Raw genomic sequence first — 26597 nt, forward strand, 5'->3', positions numbered from 1 at the left:
TCACTGGCTGAGTGGCAGGCTGCGAGGAGACTGAGGAGACCAGAAAGACTGGGAAACTCATGTGGTGCAGCAGCATGTCATTCGCCCGGCCTTCCCAGGGGCTGGCCTGGGAAGCAATCCCAGGTCAGAAAACGCGGAACAGCTACTTGCAGGCAGAGATCAAAGGAACAGAGAAGCCCCAGGACACGGTGCCTCAAATGGCTGCACAAGCCAACTCCTTCCAGAAGCTGAAGAGCAGATTGGAAAGCCCTTTCAGAAGCAGGGCCCACTAAGCCCGGGGCAAGCATCACACTGAGGGTGCGGCCTTCCCACACAGGCCTGGGCCCCAAGAACCCCTCCATTCATCCGAGGTAGGACATCAAGGAAAAAGGGGGAAAACCCAGGCTTAAGAATTACATCCAGAAAAGCATTTCAGGTGAGTTACCAGCACATGGAACTATCTAGAACTAAACAGATAAAAAGCATCCTAGCTCTCCAGCAAACTGCTTCACCCAAGAAATCCTGAGGCCAGACTAAAAAGCCAAAAGCCATGCTTTGCCCCCAACCCCAGCCGACCGAGTTGTCTGCCCAAGGAGGGCAGGTGTACTGCCCACGAACGGTGTGGCCAGGAAGACCAGGCGGAAGGGCAGAAGATGGCACAGGAGGGAGTTCCTTCCTGCCCATGGGGTCAGGAAGCCGCGTGCTCTCTGCGCGGGGCACTCACCGCGGGCTGCTCCGGGCCCCCGGGCCGCTCCTCCTCCACTGCCCGCCGGCAGTCCGGGCACACCCACAGTGGCAGGTGCAGCACGCTGTTGCCCTTGGGGGCCGTGGAAAGGGCCAGTCTGCTTGCAGCCTTAATCCCACTCTCTGAGAATGAAGAGTCTTTCCGCTCGCTTCTGCACAGAAGACAGTAATCCCCGGCGGGGTAGGGTGGTGTCCTGTGATTCACGCCAAAGTTAAAAGGAGTCTGGAACAGAAAACAACGTACATTTTCAAAACATGATCCACAAAGCCAAGACCACTAAAAACTATTCTGCACAGTTCAGAGATTACAATGCACGTGTGTGTTTATATAGAGAAACATCACACAGGGTACTGTTGAATGAAACTGTACCTAGTGTCCTAGAAATGCGTAATACTTCAAATGAAACAGTAATGCCACAAAGAACATCTCAGTAGGAGTTAGAAAACCGTCCAACTAGCCCCTTCGCCCAGACCTCTGTACTGCCCCACCCGTGGAAAGTGTCGCTCCCAATGTGCAGACTGAGAAAGCCCCAGGACGCCTGTCAGCAGGGCCTGAAGCCACCCTTGTGGGGATGTCTGCTGTGAGTGCTCGGGCCCCAGCAGCAATTCTGGCCTCAGAGTGTCTGCAGCTCGAACAGCCTCTGAGGTGGCCGCCCAAGCTCTGGATTTCAGAGAGACACGGGGGCGGGCAGGGGCCACACACCCAAGACCAGCCTCCCTACCAGCTCAGCAGCAGTTATGCCGACGTTCTCTCCAGCTACCCAATTTTAACGTGCACTTTTTCCAATAGGTTCTGAACTAGAGGGTGAGGGTGGAGGTAGGGGAAGGAGACAAGATTATTACCCTAGGTCCTCTCCAAAGGATTATCAACCACCCTATCAGAAAAATAAAATTAGCCTTAAAAACACACAAACAGGCTCCTAGATTTAAAAAAGGCTTCAAGTCACCAGGTCAGCAAGCAGAGGTCCAGATTTAAACCCAAATCAGCATGAGCTCAAGATGGGTCGTCTGCACACCTGAGCAACAGGTGAGCAGGGAAGCCAGGTATGGCCTTCCAGAGGATCCGAGCCAGAGCACATGGGATCGGGGCGACAGAGCCCCCCAGGGCTGTCGCCGTCTGAGCTCCCCTGCACGGTACCATCAGCGGGAAGGCAGCCCAGGCCGCTCTGGCGGGGACTCCCATGCAGCCCCCATGTCCAGCTACACCCAGACGCTCCTCCCACACCCAGCCCTGCCCCAGCCCGTCCCACGGCTCTCTCCCTGTCCTCCGGCACCAGGACTCACACTCGCCCTCGGCTGTCCTTGTCACCTAGACTACAGGTGTGCACTGCACAACACACTCTCGGCCGGACCCCTGGCTCCACTCCAAATTCCAGGGTGCCCGGCAGGTACCAGGTGCTTAAACTGAGGGCATTGAGGGAATAGATACAAAACTGAGTGATTAAAAGAACGTATAACAGCAGCACTAACACCAAAGGGGGACTTGCACATATAGTGTCACCTGCTCTTATAAACACTGATCAAAACTGCGCAGCTGTCATGTCCACAGGGTTCCAAGGATTCAACCAGACCCAGCGCAGCAGCCATGTGAATGTGTGGGGTGCGAGGGGAGAGAGCGGACTACTGCTATCTCCCAGTGGCGCTCCTGAAAGCTCCAGACTGCCCCGCAAACCACGGAATCGCATGGGAGTAGCTGTCGCTTTCTGTCCCAACAGATCCAACATGTCTAAATTATGCCAAACAATTTCAAAAACTCCTAGTAAAGCCACCTCTCGCCCCTAGTCCTAGAAAACAGCCCCCCCACTGACAGAACCGCACGGCCCTCACCCCTCGCCAGGCGGCCTCTTTACCCGGCCACAGAGAGGCTGGGCTCCGCGGTTACAAGGACCCCCAAGCCGGACATCATGGTGCAAGAGCCAGAATGACGTGACAGCATCCAGCTCCAACGCAGCTGTCCGTGCATCCGTCCACCCATCCATCCAGTATTTACTGGGAGCCTACCATGTGCCACAGCTCTGGTCCAGGCCCTGGGGACACAGTGGTCAATAAAACAAAGCTCCCTGGGGAGTTAACGGCCTTGTCAAAGACAAAGTAAAAAATACACACACCAGATAGTGGGAACTGAGAAGGAGCAAAACAGCAGGAAAGGGTACCTGGGGCTGGGGCTGGCACCCTTTCCAGGGGGCCAGCAAGGACCTCCTCCTCCAGGAGACACCTGGAGTGTGGGGCCGGCTGGCAGATGCCACACATTGCGGAGAGCAAGGCCGGGGTGCAGGAGGCCAGAGGAGGGATGGAGGGAAGGCGGGAGGACGGGAGCGAGCGGGCCAGGAGTGGCCTGCTGTCGCTCATGTTCTCGCTGGAAGGACGCCTGGCACAGAGCAGATCTCACGTCGCCGTGGGCTGTCCCCGTCTCAGGGCTGTCCCATGGGCACAGACAGCCTCCATAGGGCTGGCGTGGTCCCTTCTCTCACCTGACACGAGTTCCTTAGCAGCGGTCTTGTCAGACCTGCCACCACCTGCCTCCTACGGCACAGAGCGCACCTCCCCACCTGCCCCCTGCCTGTCCCCATCTCAATTCTTCTCAGCACACGGCCTCATCACCCTGCTAGGACATGAATGCAACCGAGGCACTCCTGGCTCACAACACCACCTGACTGAAATTCAAATGAACCGAACACTAGTGCCCACCACGTGGTTACTGTCCAAAGAATCTGTGAGTAAGTGCGAGGTACAAACATAAACTCCATAGATGTTTAAAAAACATTTTATAGCTGTACCGCAGTAGAATTGAGGAACAATAAGCTGAAACCATCTGAAGTAGCCATGTGAATAGTTCTAACAAGTACACACCGGGGAGCCCATCACGGTCATCAAGGTTAAGGACCACCACCATCACCACCCCCTTTCTCTTCACTCCCTTCTCCTCCAACCTAACCTACCCAGTCACGCTGGCCTGTCTCTGGGTTAACTGCCATCTCGAGAACTGCATACAAATGGCACCACACCACCTCCTCGCTGCTTCTGGCTCCTTTCATGGAGCAGCACCATTTGGAGACGACTCCCAGGTGTGTATCAGGGATGTGTCCTGTGTATGACGGGGTGGTACTCCACTGTGTGAGCGGTTAAGCCACAACTCGTTTACCCACTGTCCCCTTCGGAGCCACTCAGGTTATTTCCGGTTCAGGGCTATTACAAATTAATAGCTGCTGTGAACACTGACGTCAAATCTTGGGGGGACATATATGCTTTTGTTTCTCTTGCACAAATACCAAGGAACAGAATGACTAGGCCCTATAAGAGGTACATGTCTAACTTCTAAGAAATTTCTGAACTTCTCCCCAAACGCACTGTTGGGGACTTCCAGTTGACTGTATCTTCATCACTGGGGTGGGCTGTTTTAACTGTAGCCATTGTAACGAGTGTGTGGTATTATCTCACTGTGGGTTTCACAAATTTTCACACACTTCTGCAGCATGTACTCAAATCTTTGGCCTGGCGCAAGGTTTATCAATTTTATTACTCTTAAAAGAATCAGATAGGGTGGCCGGTTAGCTCAGTTGGTTAGAGCGCGGTGCTCTTAACAAGGGTGTCAGTTCGATCCCCACATGGGCCACCGTGAGCTGCGCCCTCCACAACTAGGTTGAAACAACTACTTGACTTGGAGCTGATGGGTCCTGGAAAAACACATTTAAATGAATAAAAGTTAAAAAAAAAAAAAAAAAGAATCGGCTTTTGGTTTCATAGATTTTGGGTATTTAAAAATTTTTGACCTACTTTCTGAAGGTGGAAGCAGAGGTCATTGAACCCTTTCTCTTGCATAAAGAGGTGGTTAGTGCTACAAATTTCCCTTTAAATACTGCTTTGGCTGCGTTTTACAAATTTTGCTATGTTGTGTTTTCATTCTCATTCAGTTCAAAATTTTTTATTTCCCTCTTGATTTCTTCTTTGACACATGGGCTGTTTAAAGTATGGTTTACTTTCCTAATATTTGTAGTTTTCTAAGTATCTTTCTGTTACTGATTTCTAATATGATTCCACTGTAGTCAGAAAAGATACTTTGTACAAATTTAATTCTTCCAAATTCATCAAGACTTTTTTATGGCCCAGAATATGGTCTATTTTGGTAAATGTTCAATGTTTACTTTATGCTGCTGCTGTTGGGTGTTTAATAAATGTGTTAGGTCAAGTTGGCTGATGGTGGTGTTCAAGTCTTCTATAACCTTATTGATTTTCTATTCTATCAATTATTGAGAGAGGTGCTAAAATCTCCAACTATAATTATGAATGTCTATTTTTCCTTGAAGTTCTCTCAGTTTTCCTTCACATATTTTGAAGCCTTATTATGAGGCATAAAAATGTTTAGGACTGTTATGTTCCCTGGATGAACTCACCGCTGTATCAGTATGAAATGACTTTTTAACCCTGGTAATAGTCTTTGCTCTGGTATCTATTTGTCTGGTACTAATATCGCCACTTCAGCTTTCTCTTCACTTACAGAAGCAAAGCATATCTTTCTCTATGACTTTATTTTTAGCCTACTTGCATCTTTATAATATTTTAAGCGAGATACTTATAGAAATCATATAGTTGGGTCTTGCTGTATTTCCAATCTCACTATCTTTTCAAATTGGGATGTTTAGACCATTTACATTAAATACGATCACTGATACGGTTGGGTTTATTATATAAACCATCTTATTTTTTATTTTTTTATTAAACCATTTATTTTTTATCCCCTTTTTCAGCTTTAAAAAAAAATCAATTCTTTATGATTCTATTTTCTCTCTTTGGTTGGTTTGTGGGCTCTACGTCTTTTCCTTTTGAAGTGGCTGCTTTAGCATGTACAGGGTACACTTTAACTTATCAAAATCAGCCATCAAATAAGACTTTATCACTAAACACGTAAGAACTTTGTTTCCCCTCTCCTGGCCTTTATGTTTTTGTTGTCATACATTTTACTTCTGTATATAAGCCCCATAATTCATTGTTATTTTTGCTTTAAACAATTACACTTAAAGTAGTTCTTAAAAATACTTATCCACATATTTACAATTTCCAGTGTTCTTCATTTCTTTGTGTAGATTCAAATTTCCATCTGGTGCATTTATTTTTCCCTGCCTGAGAATTTCTTTTAACATTTCTAAGGATGAAAATCGCTAGTCATGAATTCTTTTAGCTTTTTTATGTCTGAAAAGTCATTGTCTCATGTTCATTTTGAAAGGTATTTTTGTTGGTTTAGAATTCTAGGTTATGTTCTTTTTCCCTTTCGGTACTTTAAGCTGTCCTATCTTCTGGCCAACATGTTTCTCATGAGAAGTGTGCTGTTAGTCTGACCTTTTTCCAGTATATCATGCCTTTTTTTCCTCTGACTGCATTGACGTTTTCTTTTAATCACTGTTTTCAGCAATATAATTATAATGTGCCTTGGTGTAGTTTTCTTCATGTTTCTTATGCTTGAGGCTTACTGAGCTTCTTGGATTTATAATTTTCATCAAGTTTGGAAATTTTTCAGCCATTATTCCTTCAAATATTTTTTCTTATTCCCTATCCCCATTCCTTCTTTCAGGGACTCCAATTATACATATATGTATAGTATGCCATTTGAAGTTTTTTTCACATATCACTTGAAGTTTTTTTTCACATTCACTTATGCTTCCCCCCCCCTTTTAAAAAAAAATTTCAGTCTTCTCCCTGATGGCTCTTTTTGAATTCTTTCTATTACTGTCTCTTCTAGTTCACTAATCTTTTCTTCTGTGGTATCTAATCTGTTGCTAATCCTCATACAATTGTATTTTTCATCTCACACAGTATCATTTGCAACTCTAGATGTTCACTTGGGTTTTCTTATATTTTGTTTCTTCTTAACCTGCTCATGCTTTCCTCTATCTTCTTGAACAGGCAGAATACAGCAATAATAACTGTATTAATATCCTTACCTAATAATTCTATCATGTGTCATTTTTTAGCCTGTTTCTATGTATTGATTTTGCTCCTAATTATGAATTGTATTTGTTTGCTTCTCTTTTTTCTTTTCCCTCTTCTTCTGCCTCCCCCTGCACCACTCCGGTTCAAGCCCTTGTTTCCCAGTCTAGTTGTGTAGGACACAGCTCCCTGGCCTATGTTGGTATTATGAGCCTTGCGCTCCCCCCTGCCCCCCCCCGGCTGAGGTAGTCGGTCTCTAGTCGGCCACTCACAGCTGCTCACAGCAGCTCTTGCCGGCTACCGGCCACTAACGTTGGCCACCAGCCACTCCTGGCAGCACATGGTAGCCCACGGCAGCATAGCAGCTTGGGGCAGCCCGGGGCATCCCACGGCAGCTAACACCGACCTCCAGCTGCTCACGGCAGCCCAGCTCCAGGGAGAGCCGTTGTTCACAATCTTAGCTGTAGAGGACGCAGCTCAATGGCCCATGTGGGAATCGAACTGGCGACCTCGGCGTTAGGAGCACGGCGCTCCGACCACCTGAGCCACTGGGCCGGCCCAATATTTGCTTGCTTCTTTCTTTGCATGCCTGGTAATTTTTGACTTGACAGCAGACATTGTAAATTTTACCCTGGAAGGTGCTGGGTGTATTTTTATTCCTTTATTTCTCACAATATTTCTGAGCTTTGTTGTGGGCCATAGTTAGGTCATGGGGAAGAGTCTGGTCCTTTCAGAGCTTGCTTGCAAGCTTTGGGAGAGGCAGGATCACAGCACCTTTCATCGTGCCCACTACTGAGGCAATACCTTGAGAGCACACTGTCTGTTATAAGACTTGTCCACTCTGGCTAGTGGGAACACAAACTGTTTGGGTCTAGTGTGAGCTCCAAGGGCTGTTTCACTGCTCACTTCCAGGGTTCTTTCCCTGCGTTGGGCAAGTTCCCACACACACGTGTTCATCAGTAGCCAGCTAAAGATTCAGGGGAGCCCTTTATGTTTGTCTAGAACTCTCTCTTGTCTGCATTCTGCCCTGCAAGTTCACTTTGGCCTCCCCGAATTCTCAACACGGCCTCCTCAACTTACAGAAACCACCAGGCTCTGTCTGGGCTACTCCCCCTCCCTCCCAGAGCCATGGTCTGCAAACTATCCAGGCAGCAGGCCTGCTCAGTCCTAGGGCTCGTCTAGTTTCTTTTCTGTCTCTCAAGGATCACTGCCCTGCACTGCCTATTGTCCAATGTGGCAAAACTGTTGTTGGGGATATTTTGTCCACTGAGTTAAGGCAGGAGGATAAATTCAGTCCAATTACACTGATATTTAAAAAAAAAAAAAAAAAAGGTACCAGAATGAACATATTTAAACAAGTGTTATTCCCCCAAGTCCCCATACACAGATAGATTAAATATTTATGTAAACAAATAAAACATATATACAGTAATGTAAGCGACTAAGGGAACTTAGAAACTTTTCCGTAAGAGAATGTGTACATTCCTAAGATGAAAATCTTGCTGAAAGCACCACTTGGAACACCACTAACGACTGAGTCCTATTTCTATGATGTAAAATATTTTACCCTCCTGAGCAAACTGATTTTCTTCTCTTAGGTAAGTTGTCACTTGTGGCCAGCATGTGTAATAAAAGACACCAAATCACAGTATTCCTTTTCTTGCTAGGCTTATACTCCAGATCTGAAAGTGATTTCCAAAAAGAAATTCTAAATTCAACATAAAAAACTCAGACTTACTGTTTAAAGACTTCACAAGTAAACTTCTACAGACGTGAAGCAAGCATGGCGTATTAGGGCACACAGACACGAACAGCGGCAGCTCCCAGGTGACAACAGCGCATCTCAGGTCCCGCGGCCCAGTGAAGACCAAAGGCAGGGTTCTTGTGTACAGAACACACAAAGCCAACGCACCTGGTTTTGTGCCGTTCTCACCTCCTGCCTAGGACATGAACAGTTGCCTCCTCCTGCCTGGTCCCTAGCCTTAGGCCCATCTGCTTCCCACATATCCTCTTCCTCCTGGTCGGGATGACATTTCACACTGCACACGTGACCAGACATTCCTCTGCTTTGAACCCTTCAATAGTTCCCACTGCCTAAAAGGTCAAGCATGACATGCTCAGTCGCTTAGTCTCCGAATAATCACCCAGGTGCAATTCCTACAGGGCCTGAGGACATGCCATTTCCCACCCTGAAACGCAACCTCCGTCCTTTACCAGGCGACTGTCAGGCATCCTTTTCTGGGAACTTTGCCTTCCTGCAACCTGTCCCTCGCCCCTCAGCCAATGCAAGCCACCACACAGCTGATTACCCCATGGCCACATTCTCATTAACACTCAACATTTTTTCAGCACCCAGCATAATAAGACAGACATCCAGCAAATGCTCACTGATGGAACAGAAACAAGTCCAAACCAGTAATTCAGTCTCTCTTCCTGGCTTCCCCACAATATCCCTGCCTTCCTTTACATACACGCTTCTACTAGCTACCTGTGCTCAGTCCAGCGATGAGTGCATGTGTACTCACTAAATTCCCCCAACCTTTCCTGCTTCTCCTGAGCTCAGCTTTCCCAAACCACATGCACGTTCTTTGAGCGAGTGGCATTGCTTGGGAAATAATGACTAACATTAATACTCAAGTTCCCTTCGAATTGGTTAAAAAAAAAATGATAACAGAATCATACCATGAGATAGGAGCAAAATTACCTTAAGTATTTAATGCTTTGTAATACATAATTTATGCAAATTCCACCCAGATCCTTCCCCTCCATCTCCACGAAGGAACAAAACCCTTAGTCTGTACAGGGCAGGACTCTGGTGAACACTCACTGCAACTTGGGTGAGTTGGGTGACTTGGGTGACTTGGGTGAAGGGGGTGCTACTCGTGGAGAAGGGGCAGGATTACACTACACACCCACAGCCACAGCCGAGGCAGGGGCAGGAGAACGGACAGGGCCATCCCCTAAGACTCAGGCTCACCACATATGCCTAGGACAGAACCTTCCTCGGAATAACGGAAACAGCACGCAGCACCACACATATCCAAATTAAAAAGCTGCAAGTACCAGCTGACAGCAGAATACTGTTATGAGAGCCAGGCAAGGAACACGGGCGTGCAGAGACACCGTGAGGCTCAGCAAAGCAGGAAGACATAACACTCAGAATCCCACACACGGCTCTGGTAAACCACCCACTGCACTAGACATGAGCCATCCCTACAGAAATTTGAAGGCTGTGGTGCACTAAGGATACCCTAACAACAACAAATCCAGACACAAGCCAACTCTTCACAAGACTAATGTAAAGTACAGCACTGAAGGCCTAGCAGGGAGAAAGGTGTGTCCATTTCCAGTCATAAGAAGTATTCACTTCTGTTTCCCCTGTCCTATGCATGTCTGGCTTTGAAAAATAATAATAAAGTATATAAAGGGCATTAAAAAAACACTCCCAAGAGACAGAGCAATCATCAAAACAAGACTCCGATTACGAAGCAGGTGTTGGAACTATCTGATAGGGAATTTAAAATAACTATAATTAACATGTTAGAGACTTTAACAGAAAAGTGGACAACATGCATGATCATCAGGTGGGTAATTTCAGTAGAGAAATGGAAACTGCAGAATCAGTGAACTTAAACATAGGTGAACAGAAATCACCCAAACTGAACCACGAAGGTGGGGGGGGGGGAGCGGGGAAGGAGGAACATCCAAGAAGTGAGAGACCATATGCAACATTGTCACATACAGGTAATTAGAATCCCAGGAAGGGGTGAATAGAACAGAAGCAATAATGGTTCAGAATTTTCCAGATTTAATGACAGACACCATACCACAAATCCAAGAAACACAGAGAGCATCAAGCAGGATAAGTAAGCAAATAAAACAAAACAAAAACCTGGTCATATCACTTCCAAACTGCTGAAAACAAAAAAGATAATCTTGAAGGCAGTCAGGGATAAAAGAAACATTACACAAAGAAGAATAAAGATTAAGATTACAGCAGGCTCTTGTGACAAAGCATGAAAACCAGAAGATAATGGAGTAATTTTTTTTAAGTACTGAAAGGAAAAAAAGAAGGAAAAACAACAACCTGTTAACTCAAAATTCTATACCCAGCAAAGGCATCTTTCAAAAATAATGGAGAAATAAAGACTTTCTCAGAAATAAATACTAAAGATATTAATTTCCTGGAGACCTAACCTACAAGACAGAAAGAATACGGTATAAGACTAAAACTTGGACCTACCCAAAGAAATGAAGAGCCCTGAAAATGGAATACAATGAAAGTAAAATAAAACCAGTTTTTCCCTGTTTTAAAAAAAGTTGTACTAAAAGATGACTGACTTTCAAAAGCAAAAATTGCAGAGTACTGCGTGTTTCTAGCATATGCAAAAGTAAACTGAACAACATCAATAGCACCAAGAAATGGGAATAAATATACTGCGAAAGGTCTTTACACTATGAAGCAGTACAATAATATCATCTGAAGATAAACTCTGGATTAATTTAAAATGAACACAGCAAACCCAAAAGCAACAATGACAAAACTGTTTTTTAAGAGGTTTAAATAATAATAGAAAAGATAAATGGAATCATAAAGCATGCTAAATTAAACCCAAGGAGGCAAAAAAAGAGGGGGAAAAAAAACAAAGAATAAATGTGACGAACAGAAAACAGCTAGCAAGATGGTGGATTTTAATCAAATCCTACCGAGAATCATGAATGGCTGCCTGGGGCCGGGGAGAGAGGATGGACTGGCAAAGAAGCGAGAGGGAGCTTTGTGGGGTGACGGACATTTTCAAAATCTTAACTGTGATGGTAAACATCTGAGAACACAACTGTATGCTTAAAATGGGTGCATCTTACTGTGTGCAAATTATACCTCAATACATCTCTTTTTCAAAGCAAAGAATGAAAAGTTACAGAAAACTAGTAACGGCTGCTGAGGCAGACTGCCCGTTTCCCTGGCTGGCATCCCCATGGGCACTGCCTAGCCCTCTGCCTCGCAGGCGTGTCGTGAGGAGCACATGCTGATACACGGGAAGTGCTCAGGGACCCTGCCTGGCACATGGGTCGCCATCACCAGGGCTAGAGCCTTACGATGAACCATGAACGGAGAGGAGCCCGCTTCCCTCAGGGTCACAGACGTCTGCTCCCTGAGGGAAAGGTCACGGCCAGCCCTGGTCAAATGCATGTCACCTGACTACAGGCTGTAAGATGAGCTTTAAGAAACATACCACCTATTCTTAGGATCTCAAGATACATTTGTCACTCACTCTGTTTTGGGAGTTCAGATACATTTTCCTCTTTAAAATATTATGTTTTTAGAGTTAACTAAAATGAAGTGAGAAGGGAAGGCCATGCGCTGGAAGCCCTGGAAGCCTCGCCAGCCCGCCAAGAGAAGCAGGCTCTCCCAGAGACACCCACGAAAGGGGCTGCGGGGTCCGAGGGCCAACTATGCCTCCTCACGGCCACACCTGAAATCTCTGGGCCAGGTCCTGCTAAAGAGCGATCGGAAAGGGGCGGAACAAGCTGCCAAGTGGTCATCCAGCTAGAAATGTCTGCCCTCACCCGACGGTCTACACTGAGTGCAAAGAAGGGTAAAAGCAGACAAAACACATCACCAGAAATAGACTGATCACAGTAAACCTCCCAGTTAGAAGAGCACCCCTCACTCCTACACCCCACTTCTTCCATGCAGTGCAGTCAGTGTGTACTGAAGCCTACAAGGTGCTGGAGATGGATCCAAAGACCACACGTGTGCTCTGGCTCTCGGGGAATGGCCTGGGAGAGGATTGTTTCAATACGATGAAAGCAAGTATTAATACAAAAACCTGCGTCGCCTCGGGCTACAAAGCTGAAGTAAGGGTCAGGCACTGTGCTATATGCTACCGGTCTCCTCTGCCCTGGAACGCTCAGTGACCGGCATCCAAAGCGGACACTGTTGCCCCATTTTAACGCTGTGAAAGCTATGGAACAGAACCACTCAGTAAGCTAACCTGGCATCACACAGCTAGGATTCAAATCTAGGACCCCTCCACTCTGTAATTAACTGCGTCTGCCAGCAAACCTGCCTAGGAGGCTCAGGGAAGGGTTCCTCCTCCGGTGACCCCCCTGGAAGACGCGCTCCTCTTCTCCTTAAAACCTGACACATTCTACTCCCCTTCTCGCCCAGTCTTAGCAATCCGTGCTGGCCTCTTCCTGCTCCCACAGCATTTCTCACTGCTTCTGCACCAGGCGTGCCTGTTTCTCTCCCAAACTCCCGGAGACCAGAGACTTTGTCCCAGGGACATTCCTTCCACTATCACCTTCCACAACATCAGTCACAGGCAGCAATGTCCCCTGAATGAACAAGGAGGAGAAGACTCCAGTCTTCGTGAGCTCACCACCCATCACACCCAATCTTCAAAGTGATGCTTTTCGAAGTGATGGCAGCATAGAGGAGGAAGAATGACCGCTGGACACAGAGGCGACCTGAGCTGTCTATCAGAGTAACTTGTGTAAAAGGCTCAGAAATCACAGGTACCCTGCAGTCAAGCTGCTGCACTGCCACTTCTTCACAAACGACACCCGTGGCCTCTTGGGGAGCTCTGTCCGACCAGTAACTAAGACAGGAAACTGCGTCTGCTCACAGATGCTGTTTACGACATGCTGGCACCGGTCCCAGTGGGCGGCTGCAGCACACACTGCATGGATGGTCCGGAGGCCCAGTGGGGCAGGCAAATCCCACCAGTGGGCAGAAGTTCGCCCAGCACGCGTGGCTGTACCCTCTGTGAGGATGGAGCGGTGGTGCAGACACAACGCTACGCTGATTCAGTGACAGCAGCGAATGTCTGGCTGGGTGGTCAGGAATTTGGAAAGGACATTCAGGGATAACTGGTGGCAAATCATCTTGAGAAGGGATCTGAGGATGGCGTGAGGTGCAAGGATACCTGTGTCCCAAGTGAATGCTCAATGGGGACACTGCTGCAGAAGCAGCTCCCACCGACCAGAGCACAAGACAACCTGCCCTGCGTATGTCACTCACTCAACGGGCTCATCAAGGCCGTAAGCCCCACAAGGGTGAGCTGGACTGGCCAGTGCTAGGCAGCTGCAGGGCACCTCGTGGACAGGGCTTGGCACTGTGTGCTCTCTCCAGCTCTGGACTCGGGAAGCAGCGACGCAGCCAGGAGCCTGGCCAGTGCCCAGCCCTCTCCTCAGCCCACGCTGCCGCCCATCAGGGCTCCTGCAGGGCTGCCGGCACAGGAGCCTGCTACCCGCCCTGGCCTGTGACATGAGTCACTGCTGTAGAAGAAGGGGGCTACTGCTCAGCAACCGGCCCCAGGGGGTGCCCTGTGCCCTGACGCCTCCTGCGCACCTGCCCGTCGACCTGGGCGCACCTGCGCCCCACACTGCACTTGCTTGCCCAGGACGAGCTCTGGCCCAGGCACCTCTGCTGCGACCCTATCTACTCCAACAGCGTATAAATGTCAGGCCAGGAGCAGTGGCCTTCCAAATGTGTCCTTACCTGCGGACTGGCCCTCAGCCCTAGACTACACTTCAGAGTTCTCTTTTCAGTTTACAGTTACTCTCCTATCCCAGCCAAACAATCCCTCAACATTTAACTTCCTTTGTTTAAAGTACTGTGCGAGTCTATCTCCTGACTGGACCCAGACTGACAGATGCGGTCCGTTCCCTAATGTCACATCTCCTGACTTACTGCACGCCTTCCTCACTCTTATAACACAACACTGACCAAGAGGTTGTTTTCTGGTAAGTGAAGTGGCGGCGGGCCTGTGGTCGTGGGATCTACTCATCTTGTCACATACTCAGAAGCAGCTGGCTCCAGAGAACGATGGAATGGCCTCTGGGACACCTCTGGGGTCAAAGAGCTGCACAGATGACCAACCGATGGAACTGATTCTCCTATGTTCTGAAAAGAAGATTCCAAATGAGAGGAGCACCTCTCACACCTAATGACGAAGTCTGGAGAGTTTTCCTTCCTATCCTCACAACGTCAGGTTCTGAGAGGTTAGAAGTCCTGGTGCCCAAGAGGTGAATAACTGCATCAGGTGGTAACGGTTTCAATCCACTGGGAGTTAGCCCAGCCCGACCATCTGGACTTGTGCCTCTGCGCCAACAGGTTAAAAAACAGCACTGAGCAGATACAGCAGAGGATAAAGAGAACATGAAATAGGTAGTGGAATCCCAAAAAGTATGTCTTTAAAGAAACACATATTTCTAAACTAAATTTCCTTCCAAAATGCTGACACGTCTTCCAAGAATAGCAATATTAATGCTGATAAAATTTTTCCAGCCATCTGAATTTCTCATAAGAATGAATAAAAATTAAGAAAACATCATCCCAGAACCGTGTCCCCTCCCAAACAAAATTTAGTCAGCTATGATTGTTTTTATACATACACATGCTTCTAAAAAAAATATACTTGAAAACATATCAAGAATACATTGGAATAAATGAGTGCAGCCGACTAACAGAATGCCTCCACGTCTCTCCCAGCACCATTCGCTACCAGGGCCAGACTAACACAAACAGGTGGAACATTAGTAGTAGCTAAAAGGAGCAATCACAGAAAAGCAGCACTTGGTATGAAGAGCCTGTGACTCTGGAGCCAGAATGCCTGGATCTGAATCCCAACTCCAGCTCCTAATATGCTGCATAACGTTGAGAAATCACCTGACCTTTGCAGAACTCGCTTTTTTCTTCTGAGAAACAGAAGCACTTCACAAGGTGTTTAAAAATATTAAGTCTGTTTTTTAAAGCAACACTGAACCCTACAGCTGCTTAGAAAATATATACTTAAAATAAAATACAGCACAACAGTGGTTGAAAGCTACCCACTGTTTACCTTAAGCACGTCATCATCTCCTCCAAGCCTCAGTTCCCTGATTTATAAAAGGAGGATTAAAAAACAGTCCACTCAGAGGGTTGCCACAGAATCAAATGAGATACTACAAGTAAAGTGTTTAACAGAGAATCTAACACAAAGTAATAATGTTAAGTCAAAATGGCAGCTATTATTAAAATGATAGAAATTTTAAAATGGATAAACTAAAGTAGGAAAATGCAAATAAAATAAATGCATGGGCAGCAATATTAAAATCAGAAAAATACTCTAACAACGGTTACTCTGTTAGTAGGAAGTACAATTTTAATGAAAATATGAAAGTCATGACTCAATATAAAAATAACCAAGTTGAAATATGTAATGCAAACACCATTTAAAGTCTGCAGGTAAAAATTAAGAGAATTTACGAAAGGTCAAACAGGGCACCTACCAACCTGTAACAACCAAATGGACAAAAACATAAATGACAAACTTAAATAAGCCTTAACTGTTGAATTTATGTCAAGATTTAAACTCCACTGAATAGCTTTTTTGTTAAGCTCTATCTATGAAACACAAAACCAATCGAACAATATGCTAACAAACAAACAAACAAAAAACTAAAATTCAAAGGCACAAGTTATACAGGCCATATTCACTTTTAAAAAATAAAATGCATGACTTACAAAAGTTGAGAACATATTTCAAAGTCCAATTCACTTCAATATTCGAAAATGTCTCTCAGACAAATATAGTACCAAAAAAGTAGTAAATCTGTAATTACAGTCTTACCAATATTTAAGAGGCTAGAGGACAGGAACCACTAGAGTAACAGCACACAGCAGGCACTAAATGAATGTTTGCTGAGTGAACAGATTCAGAAAAACAGTAAAACTGAGAAGACTTCGGTATATATCAAAACTTTAGGTGTCTGACCAAAGCTGTACTTACATTCAATTAAGTTTGTAAGTTTAACTGCTACTATTATTTTGAAGGAAGGAAAAAAATAAACATTAGCTCAAGATTAGAAATCAATTCAGAAAGGAATGAAATAGGAACAAGTTATTAATAAATATGAAGTTAATGACTTAGAAAAGGGAATTGTTAATAGAGTAGCTAAATGGATGCTAAAAAATGGTCAAAATGGCAAATTTTGTTATATATATATATATATATATACACATACATACATATATATACATACATATGCAAACACACAGGGTCGGACAATTAAGTTCGCGAACTTGTTGCACCGATGTTGCTAACCTTTTTTGATATCAGAGGGATTATTCACTATGAATTGGTACCAACCGGACAAACAGTTAACCAAACAGTTAACAGTTACTATTGGGAAGTGCTGAAAAGGCTGCGTGAAAAAGTCAGACGACCTGAACTTTTCGCCAACAATTCATGTCTCTTGCATCACGACAATGCACCAGCTCACACGGCACTGTCTGAGGGAGTTTTTAGCCAGTAAACAAAGCTGTATTGAAACACCCTCCCTACTCACCTGACCTGGCCCCCGAGTGACTCCTTTCTTTACGCAAAGATGAAAGAAATATTGAAGGGAAGACATTTTGATGACATTCAGGACATCAAGGGTAATACAACGACAGCTTGATGGCCATTCCAGAAAAAAAGTTCCAAAATTGCTTTGAAGGGTGGACTAGGCGCTGGCGTCGGTGCATAGCTTCCCAAGGGGAGTACTTCAAAGGTGACGGTAGTGATATTCAGCAATGAGGCATGGAGCACTTTTTCTAGGATGAGTTCGTGAACTCAATTGGGTGTGTGTGTTTTACCACAATTTAAAATAGTTTTTTTAAAAGGAAAAATCTAAAAGAGAGGTATTTGAAAATAAGGAAAAAACAAAAAGAGCACAAACACTACCTACCTAAGCACCAGGTCCAGGAATGAGGCCTTGTACATCGAGTCAATATATTTAAGAAAGACAAAGTGAATAAAGTTTTTTAAAATTTTAATTAACTGAATGATCATTAAAACTGATTCAGGCAGAAACATTAAACCTAAACTAATAACCACGAAGAGACTGAAAACATCAGCAGAGAATCACCTCCTTGAACAGTTTCAGGCCGAGAAGTTTACCAGAACCTTCCCAAGTACTGACAATGAGCTTGCTTCATGGGGTTAAAGATTCAATGCTCTCACACCAAAAAGTCTTGGCATCACGAACGGCACATGATAACGATTCCCATTTGCCGAGTCCTGCTAAGATTACCACTCTCTCATCTACTTCTTACTACCCACACAGCCTCCCACAGCCACGGTTTTAAAGTAATTTCTACCACTACTCTCCTGCGCATGGATATTCAGAAGTCAGTTTATTTTCTACAACAGACTCCTAACATTCTCAGTGGACACGTCAGGACCTTCAAGAATATCTACTGTAACAAATAGCTGAAACATTTAAATGACCTCATCCGACCTTTGAGAAATATATAAGATTAAAATAAATTCTGCCTCTAACTATGCACTGCACTTTTTGACACTGTATTAATCTCATGAGTCAGTCACTATTCACAGGGCAGGAAAACCACAAGAAAGCTGAAATGAAATGCAGTGGGGGTGGGCAGTGAGCAGGTAAGTGACTTCAGACAAATCTAGGAACTTCAAGATTTCCTCCATTCAAATGCACGCCTTTGCAAAATTGAGAATAGAATGGTACCCGTTAGTTACATCAAAAGTAATGAACATCTGCAATAAATATTACATGGACTCCATAATACTCTCAAGTTTTATTTTAGTTTTTAGAGGTACGTATTTTAGAAGTGTTTTACTCCTCATGTCAACTAGAAACCTTACATGTGTAACTCTGAGATCAACAACTGTACAAAGGAGTCTAATAAAACTCAAGCGACCACACAAAATCCTCAAAAATGCTATGTGAACATGTACAGAAACTACCCCCTGAACTACAAAGACGGGTAAGAGTCAACCCATCCCCTTCCTAGGTTGCCTTGTACTTGTTACGGTTCTGGACGGGAACAAACCATTAGCCTTTCTGTGCCCATTTCCTCACCACGAAATGGGGATAAGAGCACCTCTGTTTCGGGTTCCTGTAAGGACGAAAGGAACACACGTATGAATGGTTACAACAGTGCCTGACAGAGGAACACATACACATAAATGTGAATGGTTGGGATAGTGCCTGAGGCAGAGTCACACACGAATGGTTACGTCAGCGCCCGACGTAGAGTAAATGCTCCGTAATTGCAGCTAATGCGCACACATATCAATAACTGGGTTTGTGGCAGAGGTTCTCCACAATTACTGCTTGCACTGTAAATTAACACCAAAACAACTATTCAAGCTAATTTCTAATCTCTTCTGTTACAGTTTGGGCTGCTGCTACTTATATCTCTCATTGCCGTCCAAGTACCTAAAACATAAGCCTCCAGAGAAGAGAAACCATTCCTCATGACACTTCCAGGCAACCTGACCACGGTAAGCAAGCATGACAGGAGTTACTGATGTTCTTCCAATGTTACAATCCCAATGTCTAGCATGTACCCATGACATCAAACAAACCCTCAAAAACTGTTTGCTCAATGAATAAATCTGCACTCTTGAAAACGTTTCCACCACCGGACCCCCTTGGTCACGATGCCTTTGCTCAATGCTGCCACTCACCAACCACATTGTACTCACACTTTGGGCATCAACACTGACTTTTCTCACTTGGGGGAACTGCCCCCGGCACCCTCACCCCAAAGATCATTTGCTGTGGTTCTGTCCCATGAAGATGCACTTCCTGCTTGTGCTCCCACCTCTCGATGGTAGGTCAGAGCGGTCTCTAACCCAGGGCCTAGGCTGAGGAGCAAAGCAAGCATTGGGGTGCGGGGTGGGGTGGGGGTGGGGGTCAAGGTCGGGCCTGCTACCCATCCACATCACTCTTTGGCAACCAGAATTAACTGATGAATGAATGTAGCTTCTGATTTTAATAGTTTTTAAATTCATGCACAATGATTAATTAACGTAATAAAAAATGCTGTGCATGTAGTATTTACTTAAAACTCCCCTGCTCCCCATTTGGCGAAGGCGGCTTAGCTGTCAGCATCATATTCCAGAAGAGGTCACAGGCCATGCCTATTGGAGAACGTCGAGGCCCCGTTCTTGGCCTCCACTCACGCTGTACTCTGCACCAACCCGTCCACTACCACCGACACACTCCACTCCCAGGCCCTGGTCTTGGGCTCCACGTCTGTGCTACGGCTGCCTAAGCCACACCTCCCGAGACGGCTCAGGCACTGAGAGCTCAACATGTCCACAAGCACATTCACACGCCTGCCGCGGAGCACGCGTGTCCACGGCAGACCACGCCCTGCCCCACGCGAAGGCGGTCCCTGCTCCTGAAAGGACACCTGCGCCCCACTCTCCACATCCCACAAGCAGACAAGCGGGCAGACCACACGCCCCGTTCCGTGTCCGCCCCACACCTGCCACCAGGCCTCCATCTGGCCTTCCTGCTTCAGCCTTTGCCCCTCCTACCCACGAGGCATCAGTAGTAACTCTGCTAGAAGCTAAGCCACAGCCTATCAGTCTTCTGCTCAAAAGCCTCCATGTTCCCACCTTCACATGATAAAACCCAGCGCTGTCAGAGTGACAGACCAGGCCCTCCATACCTACGGTACCGAGGACAGAGTCTGATAAGCAGACACCATGCGACGGATGGACAAACGTAACACACACATGGAGCTGCGTGAAGAAGTAAGAAGGACCTGGGCCCCACACCATTTGGTAATAAACACACAAGTACATGCAAGGGTCCTTTTAAAAACCCAGATTCACACATGTCCAACTACACAAAGCCGAGAGAGGGCACATGTGGAAGGAGGGCAAGAGGAGTGCGCACGAAAATGCAGTGGGAGACGGAAGAAGGCCTTGGCGCCCAGCGCTTCGCCGACGTTGGGCGTGCACTGGGGACCGCCTGAATAAGTCAACTAGCACCAGTGTCACCTGTCCCCAGAGACAGCCCTCTGTACTGCTCCCTGTGGCAGAGGAAACCGTTTCTGAAGTCAGGCTGCTCAGAATTCGAATTCAATCCATCTGACCGACCACGTAGTGTGGCCGTGTGTCCCTGTGCCCATGTCCCCTGCACCACCCCCGGCACGCCATCTCCCTGCCCGCACCAGGACTCTGCCAGGTGCCATCGTCAGCACAGCAGGAGTGGCCTTCCCTTCATTTACCACAAGTGCTCAAGGTCCCCACTGCCCACCCTTCCTCCAGGCCCTGCTCCAAGAGCCTGTCTCTGGGTCACACAGTGAGTTCGAGGCAAGGCTGGAAAAACGCCCGGCCCCCAGTCCAGCCTCACGGTGCTGAGGCCTCATCCTCAGACAATCTGCTCCCCAGTAGGTGCCACACAGGCCCTCATTTAGGGGAAAAGGGCAGTAGAAAGAAAGCTTGAAATGCTACTTTGGGCTTAACATTCAGTTTTCACTCAGTCTTTCTAATCCGTTCTGATGTCCTGACCAAGATTTAGAAAGCCGTACACAAAAGCTCTGTTCTAGAATTTCACTCCACATGTGCCCCTGGAAGCCTGCGTCAAGCCATCGTTAAGTAAAACCACGGAGCCACTCACTTCCCACCTCATGGTACACACATGTGCACTTTTCACACAGAACCAAACAGAACTGTCCTAACAAATGTGCACCTCCAGGCTCGCCTGCCAGGTGGCTCTCCTCAGGGACAGTGGCCACAATCCCCCTACTTTGTACCCCGGGCCCTGCCTTGTTTCCCCCTCATGCTTCAAAACGGATCATTAACCCACGGGGAAGACGGGCAGCCCATCACAGCGTGGCCGGGGACACGGCGAGGCCAGCACTAAAACATGAATGGGTCCACTTCTGACGAACGTGAACCAAAGTAAAATGCAGAATCAGCCCGTCATCATTCGCGGCTGCAGGAGGAAGAGTGGGGCCACGGCAAACAGAATCACCGAAGAGCAGACCTAAAGGTGGGCCAGCCAGAGTACGGCTCAGGGGATTCGCCCACAGCGAGAAAGGTGCCAGAGTGCCCACGCATGGCTGCTCTTCTCCTAAACTAAGCTGAGCAGCCTTCGGTGTCTTGCGATTGAAAGAATGCTACCAAATCTAAAAGTACAGAACAGGCAGGGGGAGGGGAAAGCTACGAAGAGGAGGAGGAGGCACTGCTGGGTCAGAACTTAGAGCTCTCGACTTCCGTGGAGGAAACACGACCCAATGCGGCCCAGCTGAGAGTGAGACTTGTACCACTTGTCATCCTGAACTGGCTGACACAAAGCTCCAGCCAGGACCAAGGGCTGCTCTGACCGAGTCCTGCGCCAGGAAGGAGCTGTCCCAGTCCTGCCCCCACGGCGAAGGTTTGTGGCCACTGGACTTCAGCCACGAAGGGGAGAAAAGAGTTTCAATTATTCCAGTGGAGAGAGCGGGCTGGAGGGCCCTTCACTGCTGAGTCACACACCCAAAGGCTGTGCTGTGACCCCTGCAAGGAGGAGGTGACCAAGAGTGTTCCCATGTTTCGCCAGTTTGTGAAATACTCAGGAAATGTGTAAAGTATATGGAGAAAAGGAAAAGGAGACTTGGCTTATTGGATATCTTCTGCACGTCATCAAGGCTCTCTTAGGAGGTTCGGAGTTGTTTCTGCGGCTCAGAATGACCATGAACTTGAAGAGCTGTAAAACCCCGAAACCCATGCCAGCTCAAAGAATGTCTTGCTTCCTCCCAAATGGGAGAGCTGAGCACAGAACTGCCCTGCAGGCAGAAGGAGTGAGGGGCTTTGTCTGGGGAAGCTCCGATTCCAGCCGGGCCGGATAGAGCAGATGGCAGCCGGGACACCAGGCGCACCTCTGGTCCTGAGGGCCGCTGGGCCATCTGGTGGACGTCGGTCGCGGCTTCAGAAGGTACTCAAAAGAGATGATGAGAAGTCGTGCTTTAAGTTTCTGCTTCTTAAATCTTCAGTCTTAGGTGTAAAGACCTCGGATGTGTGTGCCTCATCCAGCATCTGACCCAGCTCCACTTTCAAGAGCATCTGAATGAGATGAAATCAAATTATGCTCACCATGACAATATGCCAGTCCTGAAACTTGGAGGATGAATATATGAATCCCAGGACCATCCAGAAAGTTGTGACTTTGTGACCAGATTCTGGATGTTTGGGTCCCACTGATCGTGAAAGCATAGTTTACTTTACCGGAAGTAGCTAAAATAAAAACGAAAAGCCTTGGCACCTGCTGGTCCCTCGGTCTACAACACTCTTGCCCAGATGTCTGCACAGCTTTGCTCCTTCACTGCCTGAGCCCCTGCTCAGCGTCACCCTCTCAGGAAGGCCTTCCCTGCCACCCCGACTTATACTGCGGCGTCACCACTCACCATCCCACAACCCGACCTGACTTACTTCACCTGCCTCGTGCCCTGACGTGGGCCTCAGTGCCAGGACCTACTGCTGACACAGAACAGATGCTCTAAATGGATGACGGACGGACCAGCAATTCAGCAAAGCCAGATCTCAGGGGTGCCCTGACTCATCTTCCCCACAGCTCTCACGAGCATTTCAGCACGTTCAACACCAGAATGCTGTGAAACTGACAAATAGCACCAAACTCACATCTGCACAATTATGTTTAAGTGTGACCAAATAAACTACTTTTGGACTGCTTTTGTATCACTGCTAAATAAAATCCAGTTTTTACAGTTACATTTCACTGTCAGCAACAAATTTTCTCAACCCCACACATGGTTTCTGATCAGCTGGTTCTTTACAAGAGTCTGGATGAGTAAGCCCATGAGTGTTTCAATAAATAACTAGGACAGCATTGAAACAAACTGTGTTTAGCTTCTGGAATGACTTAAAGACTTCATCCTACTCCTCCATGAGTTCTCACGCCACAGGAAAGGGAAGAGAATGATGTTAACAGGATCCTTCTCCAATGTTCCCCCGAAAACAAGACCCAGACAGACCATCAGCTCTAACGCGTCTTTTGGAGCAAAAATGAATATAAGACCCGGTCTTATATTATGTTATTGTTAGACTATATATATTACATAAGATCCAGTCTTATATTATATTATATTACACCCGGTCTCACATGAAAATAAGACCGGGTCTTATATTCATTTTTGCACCAAAAGACACATTACAGCTGACAGTCCAGCTAGGTCTTATTTTCGGGGAAACACTGTATGCTTCAAAAATCAGAATTAACCAAACCTGGAACTGACTTTGTACACAAGAAAATGTATTCGGCCAATTATCTCCTAAGATCTAGTTCTAATTCTCCAAATAACCACCCCCTCCTTTTTCATAGTAACACCTTCTTGTTTTTGCCCCTTACCCTGGGGTCACTACGCCTGGTAGTAGTAACACACACACCTCACTGTGGGAACACTGGCTTAGAATATTTTACTATAGCTTTTAGTTTAGCTCCAAGCTACTAACGCCGAAGGCTGCCAGTTCGATTCCCACATGGGCCAGTGGGCTCTCAACCACAAGGTTGCCGGTTCAACTCCTCGAGTCCCGCAAGGGATGGTGGGCAGCGCCCCCTGCAACTAAGATTGAACTCGGCACCTTGAGCTGAGCTGCCTCCCAGATGGCTGAGTTGGTTGGAGCGCGTCCTCTTAACCACAAGGTTGCCGGTTCGACTCCCGCACGGGATGGTGGGCTGCGCCCCCTGCAACTAACCATGGCAACTGGACCTGGAGCGGAGCCGTGTCCTCCACAACTAAGATAGAAAGAACAACAACTTGACTTGGAAAAAGTCCTAGAAGTACACACTGTTCCCCAATAAAGTCCTGTTCCCCTTCCCCAATAAAATCTTTAAAAAAAAAAAAAAAACAGATCTTGCAAATAAAATAAAAAAGAAAAGAAAAAAACCAAAACACACACACATACAAAAACTCAGATCGTGGAGCACTATGAATCCAATTACGCAGAAGGCTGGTTTTACTGGCCACCTTTACTGAAAAGGGTCTTTCTCCTTTATACACACAGAGTTCAATGGAAGGAACAGATTGTAAGCTGCACTCACTGAATCATGCTAATCAATTTTCAACACTATCAATCAATTATGCAAGAATTTGTATTGAAATTCAGCTAGTCAATTTTCATCTTCCACAGTTCCTTGTTCTTACACAGTAATCAGAAGTTATCACGTTTCTATGTTTTTAACAAGTTCAAAGCTAAATGCTACAAGAAGCTAAAGAATTCACTTCCAATTCAGTGTGCAGGAAGATGGCTGTTCACATTATTCTTAGCCCCAAAAAACTCAAAGACAACTCTACTCATCCATTTTTCAAAACGCTCTCTACTTTCCACACAAGAGTTTCTTTTTAAAAAGCAATTTTCTACTCATTGATAAACGCTGCCCGCTTTACCTTGAGGAGGCAGATTAAGTATTTATTTTCTCAAAAATACTAAATTTGCTAGGTAGCTTTCTACTGACAGCCACTTTTTACAGAAAAGGTCAGCTAATTTAGACCACCTGTCTTTATGTAAAAGAAAAACACTTAATTCACTTTCAGAAGAGGAACTCCCTTTTAATTTTGCCACAAGATAACCAGCAAACCTCTGTGTCTTGCAAAGTATTTTCACAGTTACTCCCCATCTCCTTACAAAACACTGTAAAGATTTAGATAAAGTTCTTGAGCTGATTCTTTATATGCTTCTGGGTTCTACTCCTCTCTGTGAGAACGTTTCTGCATCACGTAGTAAGTTTCACACCTGTTCTTTCTGCAACCTATGCTACCCAAGAAATTTTTTTTTTTTAATGGCTGCTCCATCACTGGTTCTACCTAGTTTTTCCACAAAACTGTGAACTCTGTTTATTAAAAAAAGTCGTGGGCCAGCCCAGTGGCTCAGGTGGTTGGAGCGCCGTGCTCCTAAAGCCTAGGTATCTGGTTCGATTCCCACATGGGCCAGAGAGCTGCACCCTCTACAGCTAAGACTGTGAACAACGGCTCTCCCTGGAGCTGGGCTGCCACGGGGCTGCTGTGCTGCCGTGTGCTACCATGTGCTGCCAGGAACGGCCAGTGGCCAGCGTGAGCGGCCGCAGCTGCCGTGAGCTGCTGTGAGTGGCTGACCCACGACTGGTGACCGACTACCTCAGCCGGGGGGAGCGCAAGGCTCATTAACACCAGCGTGGGCCAGGGAGCTGTGTCCTCCACAACTAGACTGAGAAACAGAAGCTTGAACCGGAGTGGCGGGGAGGTGGAAGAAGAGGAGAAAAATCATTTCAGAATATATGCTCTGAAATATTCAGTAGCGCGCACACACACACACAAAGTACTCAGTATGAATCTAGCAAAAAGCAAAAGCTGAATGAAGCGTCTTTAGAAACACCTGTGTTTCCATCATCCCAGAGCAAACTCCACACACATCATTATTCTCAGGATTTACTTATTTCCTAATCTTCGGCAATATTTCCATGAATACTCCAAAGGTGTTTGCTGCAGAGTATTTATTTTGTTGCTATCTTGTTTCCCTTGAGTTTTTTCAGTCTTTTGCCTTCCCCCCCCAGCCAGCTTTTCCAAGTGCCTGTGACTACTCCGTCTTTCAGGATTAGGCAGTAAGTGTGGCAGGCTGGCCTGACCAGCTCCACAGCTGAGTACTGTACTTCTGTCCTGGAAACCCAGCCTAGAATACCTGCTCCACCAGCCGTTTCCAAGTGTTTATGCTCCTACTTCTCCCTAGTAAATGCCTGTCTGTGCGAATTAGCTCGAGTTGCTCCTGCATCTGAACCTTACACAAATGTAAGTTAGAAACCTCTGGTGGAGTTCATCCTTAAGCTGAATGAAATTTTATACTGGATCGAGGAATGCATGACTTTAAAATGCTGCAAAATTTACAGGCGTGTTTCTCTTCTGGATGCCTAGTTGCAAATATTTTGCTGCCCATAAAGGCTAAATACTTTCCTTCTCTAATATCTCAAGGCAAGGAAACTACTTTAGATATGGTTCGTCATTAATAAAAATAGGCATAACTCCACATTTCAAGTAATCTTTGAGTGTTGAGTCTCAGTTCTGCCTAGATCATTTTAACTTCATGACGTAGCTAATAAAGAGCTTATGCAGAAAGCAGCATGGTGGCCCTGCCATCAATTTCCTTGTTTCATATGCTTTCATTACTGAGTTATCTTCA

General features: G+C 46.3%; 1 protein-coding gene across 2 annotated transcripts in view; it reads right to left on the reverse strand.

Moving 5' to 3' along the window:
* The window catches only part of FAM193A (family with sequence similarity 193 member A), a 111137-nt gene that overhangs the window by 72891 nt on the left and 11649 nt on the right, over positions 1-26597 (reverse strand). For both annotated transcript variants that reach the window (XM_033105902.1, XM_033105901.1), the window contains exon 2: positions 704-946. The gene's annotated coding sequence lies outside the window, so the exon portion shown is untranslated. The remainder of the gene's footprint in view (positions 1-703; positions 947-26597) is intronic.

The sequence above is a fragment of the Rhinolophus ferrumequinum genome, chromosome 5, assembly GCF_004115265.2.
Source record: "Rhinolophus ferrumequinum isolate MPI-CBG mRhiFer1 chromosome 5, mRhiFer1_v1.p, whole genome shotgun sequence".
Lineage (NCBI taxonomy): Eukaryota > Metazoa > Chordata > Mammalia > Chiroptera > Rhinolophidae > Rhinolophus > Rhinolophus ferrumequinum.